Here is a 9178-nt window from a genome sequence, read left to right on the forward strand (position 1 = left end):
TAGAATATTGACATGATATCCTTCAAATAATTGTCATGGAAGAAAATTTTTCGCCATTCCGTTAGCAAGCAATATTACAGTTGTGATACTTTCACATCATGCTTCCATATATTCTGGACATTTCCTACTTCGTTTATTTACTAACTCATATAAATACACTGCAGACACAAATTACAATCAAACATCAAGGTAAAACTTACCTCGCTTTTCTGATATCCACACCCACACCCACACAGCCCCATATACACACACATATATATATATATATATATATATATATATATATATATATATATATATATATATATATATATATATATGCATATGTGTGTGTGTATGTGTGTGTGTGAAACGTGTATATCATAAATAAAACCGAAACATCATAAGCAATCCCAACACTACATCTTACCAATACCCCACCCCACCCCTGCCCAAACAGGAAGTGAAAATCCCATAAGCTAGTGAACTGGAATTCACATGTTAATCGGATATAGTGTGTGTTGAAATCCATAGTTTTCTGTTCTGGGAAATGTGGTTCGATTAAATTCATGCCAATGCGTACATGCTGTATTATGAAGAACAGAAAAGTGTAGGCTGAGTTGGACCATGAAGGGGGAGAGGGAGATGAACCGGTTAAAATTAATAGAAGGGAATGAAGATGAGCAAAAAAGGGTTGTTTGAAGAAACTAGCAAACTACATTTGATACGTATATTTTATTTAGTAATGATTTGTTTCTGGACATATAGGGTTTGCTATTTTCTAAGAGGGGCTAGGGGTGACAACAATTACAGAGAGTGAATGCATATACAACACTAGGTCCTAATTGAAGTAATGAACCAGTATACTAGAGGTATAAACATAAATGACACAGAAAAACAAGAGGACAACGATGCGCGATTTAAATCTGTCATTTTGCGAGAAAGAAAGACAAACAAAGAAGAAAATTAACAGGCACTTACTTCAGTCTGTATGTGCTCCGTAAGAGATGTATACCTGTCGAATGGGTTGATTTCTTAGTAACAGCGTTCGTTTCTAATCAAGGACTAGTTGCGAAATCCACATATTCTATTTTTAAATCACTATCAACAGTTGACATGTGTATCCTCCACGTGCTCTGATCTAGTGCCGGTATGTACATGGAAATCATACCTGAAACGACCTCAGTATGTACATTTTCTATCTGCATATCTACCTATCTACCTCTTTATTCTCTCTCTCTCTCTCTCTCTCTCTCTCTCTCTCTCTCTCTCTCTCTCTCAACTGAATGCCCTTAACGGATTTGCCGATAATAAAGTTCAGCGTTATATCGTCACACTCTCCTCCTGCCATCCTAACGTTTGGACTAACTGCCTTTGTTATAATGACCGTTGATTCTTTCAGGCATTATGAACCTCTTTCTGTTTAATGATACCTGTTGCAAACAGTAACTGTATTCAACGCACACCAGGCACAGTTAGCATGCATTATTAGTATGATAAGAGATTTGATATCCACATAAAAACACATCCGATCACAATCAGATTAGCCATGATGTTGATTAGATTGATTCATTTACACTGTCCAGTACAATATAGTAAGTATTTGAGCCGATCAAACTGATTATTTGATATAAAATAGTTATCTGTTTTATTAAATGACGCATGCTCATAGTCATAAATTTAAACAATTTAATTATCTTAGTTGAATAAAATAGGTCTATACAGTTCTGAAACTATGCGACAGGGGTATTTTTCTCACTAAAACAGGCCGATATATACAAGCCGTGTGCTGCATTTTAACATCAGGTCAAGCCTATAGATACAAGCTTTATGCGATAATAGATATGAGTTCGATATCACCTAATGTCTGTTTATGACCTGTCGTCCTTAGGGTCCATATATGTTTGGATTTACAGAACTTGAAAATAATAGGGTTAGGCGGTATGAAGATCCCCTATGGTGGGGAACACAATTACTCTACAGATATGTGCCTCGATCCGCTTCGTTTCGCTCGGTATTCTATGGTATTGGTTTACTTAATTGGAAAATAAGATAGTTTGCAGTGGATTGTATTGGTTTGAATTATATGACTGTCTTTTTTCTAAACCAGATTTATGAGCACTGTGACACGCTGTTTAAATTTGCAGAATTTGAAAATAATAATATCTATTGATATAAAGTTCCACCCACTTCGCGTCGCTTCGCTCCACTTTATAAAAGGGGAGGAGATTTAATAACTCAAGGTTCTCAGCTGGAGATATTTGTTTTAACTTTTGGCTTCAATTTGGAATTAGAAGTAATGAGAGCTGGAGCATAGGAGGGTTGGGTGGTTTCCCATAAAATTTGGAGTGCTCGTGGTAAATAACTTCCCAAAAAATTATGAGTGACATTGTATGGCTAATAGTATTTAATTGATTTATGAGAAGTGCTCAAAGGTTGTAATGAAACTTTAAGTGTCAGTGGCTAATGGTTTTTTTCATGAAACTATTTAATGACTAACAGTTGGAAATTTGGATGAAAATCCTTTTAAAAGTGGTGCTAGAAATTTCGGTAGGTTTCAGCCCGGAAAAAATGTAACGTGTTTGCCTGTTTTCTTGTCTTGTCTGTAATTTTTGAAATTCAGGAGATATTTTATTGAAGTTTTATGCTGGGGTACTATAATCGGGGAAAAAATAATTCGTTTAACATTGCTGCATTCGTAACTTTGCAGCCAAGCATTTTAAAATATAACTTCATGATTTAACACATTTTCAACTATAGCAGTTCATCTGAGTGAAAGTGTACCAAAATCTCCCACGGCTAAAGAGTTCCAAGCTAATCCAAAACAGGTTAAGATTCAAGTAAAAAGAATCCTTTTTCACGTAGTAATGGTCATACCGCTGACCTTTAATCGTAAATATAATCTATAGACTTCGCAGCATCATAAAAGGCAATAAACTAATATGTTTTAGTAAGGTATATTTAGTAGAAGTCAGCGTCTTGCATGAAAATCGTTTAGCTTTCTCAGATCATATTAACTTTGATCTTTGACCATTTGGCCCCAAATCGATAGCCTTCTTTGTATTTTTCTGGGTAAACAGCCTTTTCTCTGGGGAACTTATAACAAGTATAGCTTTAACTATTCCATGGAATTTGTTTTGCTATGGTTGCCCTGTAGTTACCTTGTGACACCAAGAACCTTAGTCGCCTATAGGGAAGCCCGCCTGCGAATTTTCTTTAAGCAAATAAAGAACAGCTGACAGTATTGCATAGACAGACTTTAGCTATGGACAGCCACAAAGATCTTGATATTTGACCCAGAGTTCTGTAGCTCGTTACCTCCTCTAGGGCAACCCATCTGCACAGTTTGTTGAAAACGGATGACGTAGAAGTCAAGCGATTTTATAGAAAACATTTTTAAAGGTCGGAAGGATAGATGGACGTAACAATAACATTACATTCTTGGTCCTATATCTGGTGTTTAAAAACATGAATTCGTAGAACACTACATATCTTAACTGCTAACTGTGTCATGATCAATATTTCACGTGAGTAGCGAATAGGGGCGATATGGGGACAAGGGGACGCCCATGTTAAAAAGTGGATATGGGATATAGGGACTATGTAAATTTAACATGGGAAATTTTCTGGGGCGATATAGGGACAAGGAAATTTAACATGGGGAATGGGCCTGTTGAGGGACAAGGGGAATTGAACAGGGTGGGCCTGTTGAGGGACAAGGGAAAGGGAACAGCTTGGGACTGTATAGCGTCAATGGAAATGGAACATTTTTTTTAAAAAATGTAGGCATGAAAGTGAATTTCTTTTCGAGGCATTGGAGTGTCCCTGAAAAGGGCCTTTTGGGTTTCTTCTTCTTGTTCTTTTTCTTCTATTTCCTCCAGTTCTTCATCCATCCCCTTATCTTTCCTAATAATCCTTTCTTCTTCTTCTTCTTTATTTCTGACTCTGGTAACCAGTCAGGTTGACCCAACGCTCTGAACTTGGTCTGTATCTTCATCCAATTATGATTGAGCCTCTCAGACTCTGCCTGTTTCTTGTTGTTTTCCTGACCTTTTCTTTTTTTACTCCATGTCTCTTTAATCTTCTGGACTTCTTCCTCCATCACTTTTCTCATCAGATTTTTCCCTTTCTTCATCTTGTCCAACCCCCATTTTACATTCCTCCACTCTGTCCAGTACAATATCTTTTCTAGGAAGCACGAGACTTGGATGACATGATCCAGTGCTTCCTTCAAACTTCCCACTCTGACATAAGGTGGGTCAATGAATCCTCTTGACTTGTTGACTTCTTCTGTTATCCCTGCTATGAGATCTCTGGCTGCCTTTAGACCTTGAACTTGACTGGTTACCAAGTCTTTCATATCTCCATGCCTCCATTCATTTTCTATTCTTTCTACAACATATTCTACATCCATTATCCAGAAATAGATGTCTCTCAATAGATTAAATAAAACAGACACTTGAGTCATTTTGTCTCGGTTATTCCTTAGAATGGTGCGAACGATTGGTTGGTTAGTTGGATTATAGTGGTTTTCGTTCTTTTGAACATGTACCACTTGTTTATTCACGCACTGCTTGAGTTTTAATTACTCCTGGGGGAAGGAAAACGAGGCCTCATCCCCCAGGCTTTTATGTACTCACAGAGTACTTTTTAATTTAGCCACTCAGGTGTAGGACTAACTAGTCCTTAACAACCTGACTGAAAGGCTAATAAACATGAGTGGGAATAGTCACACCACACACTCATGTTTCTAAGTTGGATTGAAATGCCCCAGGTGTCAAACCAAGCAGTATGTGACGCCCGCTACGATTGGTCGGCAGCGATGACGTCACATTAGGACACCTGGTCTTGTGACAGGTGGAAATCGTTCCACATACTGCCACGTGTACGTTGTCCGAGCGTGGTAAAGGAGGAAAGGTACTCGGAAAGCCAGCCATGGATGTCCTGTACTCCCCAAAACGCCAGCCCGTACTTATTCCAAATCATGTCCAGTTTTACTGATGGACAAAGTATACCAATAACGTGTTAGCCACCTCTGCAATTAATCAAATCATAAGAGTTATAAATTTTGAATAAATTTTCCGAACAAGTTTGAATTTAGTGTACATAGTGTACATACTTATTGAAATTAAAAACCAATCGGTCAAGTCTAAACGACTTATAGCAGCTGAGTAACGCATGGTAAAAGAGTAAGTGTGAGAATTTAAACGGCGGTACCAAAACAGATCAATTCAGATGTAAGATTAGTTGATCTAGGAGGGATACCAAGCCAAAATGGATCCCTATTAGATATTTACAGGCAATTTTAGAAGCCCTAAGAAGGGCTTTTTGTTTTTAGGCAAACATTCCCCGTCTGTCCTCTGCTTCCCTGCATAGCTGGGCTGTTTTGCTTTCTTCGTTAGTTTCCCCAGGAAAGGCATAACCATGAAGTTTAGCGATGTATTTAGCCGCCTCGGTCAGCTGGCGCAAGGAGAACTCTGAGTAAGCTTCATAATAGAATTGGCTCAAAATTCTGACTCCATAATGCCATTGTGCGGGTCGTGGTTTCTGTGTACCAAGAGAGCGCCAATTAATGTATTGGATTGCATTGACGAAGTGGCCCGCTTTTTTGATATCATCAATTGCCTTTCCCAGTCCCATATTCCGGTAGACAGAGCCTTCCTTTTTTCCACTCTGTTTAAGTGGTGCAGGTTCGTCAGCTTCATCGCTGCTGGATGATAATACTTCCAGGGCCGCTGCCAGCGTGGAAGTTTCAAATTCTTCGGGGTCGTCTGCCAACATTGCCTGGATTTGGCTGAATATGTTAGTAGAAATAGTCTGTGAAGCTTGATTTAAAATTTCAGCCAGTTGTTGTTGAGTTACTAAAGGATCTTGGTCCGTATTGGTATGGACAGTCTTATTCTCAATCTCGGTCCTAATTCAGCTGTGTATATGGAGCAGAGGTCAGGTAGTCTTCGTCCTACTTTAATGTTAAGTTCGGGGATTACGTAAGCTGCTGCTGTTCTGGGTGGTTCTGTTATTTTGGATCCATCAGTGTAAATCTTAATGTAGTTGCAATATTTTGAGTTGATTTCTTCTGTACAGATTGTGTTTAGTTTGAGTTCCTGTTCGTTTTTATTGCCATATTTCGTAATGAGGGTGTTAACTGAGGGGTTGATATTTATCCATGGTTCTTTGTCATAGTGATTTGCAATTTCTGCTTAGAGGTTGTCTATAGGAAGTTGTTCAACTAATTGATGGACTAATTTCCCTGCTGGTATGTTTTGTGTTAATTTAGTTCTAAAAGGTATGTTGCATTTATTTATAGCTAGCCGGGTGGGGTGTGTGTCGGGGTGTGTTGTTAGCCTGGCTGCATATCTGAGGGTGAATTCTTGCCTTCTGAGGTGGAGCGGCAGTTCTCCAGTTAAGATTTGAAGCTCCGCTAGTGATGTGGATGGTAGTACTCCAGTGCAAATAATTAGGGCCTTTCTTTGTATGCTATCTAGTTTCTTGAGGTTATTTGGGGTGCCGAGTTGTAAATTTGGCATCCGTAATCTAGTTTAGATCTAATTAACAATTTATATAATGCTAGTAAGGTTTCTTGATTGGATACCCAGGTGGTTCCTTTAAGGTTTGTAAGGGGGTTAAGGTCTTTATTGCACCTTTTGACTAGTTCGTTTATGTGGTGTCCCCAGTTTAGCTTGGAGTCATAATGCATTCCTAAAAGTCGTGCTACTTTCACGAATTTAATTTCTTGATTTTAGATGGTGAGTTTTGGAATCGGATTTTGTAATTTACGTTTGGTGGTGAATAATACTGCTATGGTTTTTTCATGGGATAATTTGAAACCCCATTTATCAACCCATTTCCCTATTTTGTTTAAACTTGTTTGAATATCGCTGATTACTTTGTGGTTGGAGGGGTTTCCTGCTCTTCATAGTCCACTATCCTCAGCAAATTGTGAGAGTTCAATTAGTTTTGATGTTAAGGTGGTGTCCAAGTCATTAATCATGATGTTGAAAATGGTTGGGCTGAGTACGCTCCCATATGGTGTACCGTTTTCAAGTGTGTGTGGTTCAGAGTAGGTGTCGCCGACTCTGGTTGATATTTTACGGTCAGCGAGGAAGTTTTCAATGAATTTAAACATTCGACCTGTGATGGCGTAGTGGTTGAGTTTGGCTAATAAGCCTTTTGTCCATACAAGGTCGAATGCCTTTTCGAGGTCAATAAATACTGCAATTAAATTCCTATCAGCTTTGCGTTTGGAGTTGAACGCCAATTTGATTGCGGTTTCCAATCGTATTAGTTGATCCGTGGTGGATCTTTTGTTTCTAAATCCGCATTGATTATCGGAGATTAAATTATTGCTCTGTAGGTGGTGTCTGAGTCGGTTGGTGACTATGGTTTCCATGATCTTACAAATGTTGTTTGTTAGGGAAATGGGTCTGTAGGAGCTAATATCGTTAGGGTCTTTTCCTTGCTTGGGTATTGGAATTACTATTGCGTGTTTCCATTTATCGGGTAGTTTGCCTGAGGTCCATATTTAGTTTAGTAATTTAATAATTGTTTGTTTAATGTTATTTGGGATATTTTTGTATATTGTGTATCCTATTTGATCTTCCCCTGGACTAGTTTCGTTTTTGGTTTTCAATGCTAGGTCCCATTCGTAAGTTGTAATGTCTTTATTTAGGTTCGAGACTTTGAGACCGAGGTCTTTAAAGAGATTACTATGGGTTCTTTCTAGTTTGTCCCTATGTAATTGAAATGCTGGGGTGTGGTTGGTGTTGCTATTCATATCTGAGAAATGCTGAGCTAGTCGGTCAGCTTTTTCTTTATTAGTAATGGCTCCAGCTATTTTTAGGGTGGTGTTAGTTGTCTTCCCTCTAATTGATCTAATCTTATTCCAGACTTGTTTGGTACTAGTTGTGATATTGATATTCGTGCAGTAATTATGCCAAGTTCATTCCTTTGCCTGTTTAATTATGTTTTTAAGGTTTTTCTCCTTTTGTTTATATATAGTGAAATCAATAGAGTTTTTAGTGCGTTTGAATTTATTGAGGGCTTTTTTCTTATCAGTGATGGCTTGTTTGCATTCATCATTCCACCATGGGACTGCTAGTTTATTTGGGTTACCACTAGTTTTGGGTATGTTGGTGGTGGCTGCCTTTAGTATGGTATCAATCAGGTTTTCGTAATATTTATTAATATTATCATTTTCTAGGTTTTTGGTGTCTACTTTGCTTAGTGTTTCGTTAAATGTGGTTCAATCTGCTTTTGAATATATCCATCTAGGTGTTCTTTTTAGCGAGTTGTATTGGACCGTCATCTGCAGGGTGACTATTACTGGAAAGTGGTCACTGCCCAAGGGGTCAGTTTGATCCACTCTCCAGTCCACCACCTGGGTTATTGATGGCGAGCAAATGGTGAGGTCGATGGCGGACATGAGACCGTTTTCTGGGTTGAGGCGTGTTTTGGTACCGTCATTTAAAATTGTTAAATTAGATTCTGCGGTCCATTCTTCAATCAATTTGCCTCTTTTGTCCGTCACACCGCACCCCCACCCCCCATAGCTCGTTATGGGCATTGAAATCTCCACAGATGACGATCTGATCTATTCGTTTATGATCATTTATTTGTTTGTAAGTAATTAAGCTGGCTGTGCATGATGTTCCCCCTGGGTCATAAATGTTGAATATTTGTATTTGACCCTTGCCTGTATGAATTATGAGGGACTGAATTTCGAATGCTTCGTTGCTACCTGGGGTTGGTGTTATGGTTTTTGTTGTTACATTCGGTATGTTATCTGCTATATAGATGGCTAAACCCCCGCCTCCTTGTCCTGTGGTTCGATTTTTGAAGTGACCTGGGACGTATCCTGGGAGTTTGGGCATTTGTTTGGTTCTACTTGTTATTTTTGTTTCTTGAATGCATATAATATCTGGTTTGTGTTCTAAGTTTTGTAATTTGGCTTTGAGTTCACTGATATTACTCATTAGCCCTCTAGCATTCCATTGCCATATTACAATGTTGCGGTTTGTTGTATAATCCATTATTGGGGTGGTCCTTTATTGATTGTTTTGTGTTAAGGGTTATGATGTTAACTTTAAATTGTGATTTCCACTGTCGGAAGTCATTAGGCCATTGATGGACACTACGTTTCCAAGCTTGAGACAAAAGATAAGTATAATAGTCACAAAACCATCGATCTACTTTCTCATCG

This window comes from Sinohyriopsis cumingii, chromosome 5 (assembly GCF_028554795.1).
Source record: "Sinohyriopsis cumingii isolate HCF-2022 chromosome 5, ASM2855479v2, whole genome shotgun sequence".
Classification (NCBI taxonomy): Eukaryota; Metazoa; Mollusca; class Bivalvia; order Unionida; family Unionidae; genus Sinohyriopsis; species Sinohyriopsis cumingii.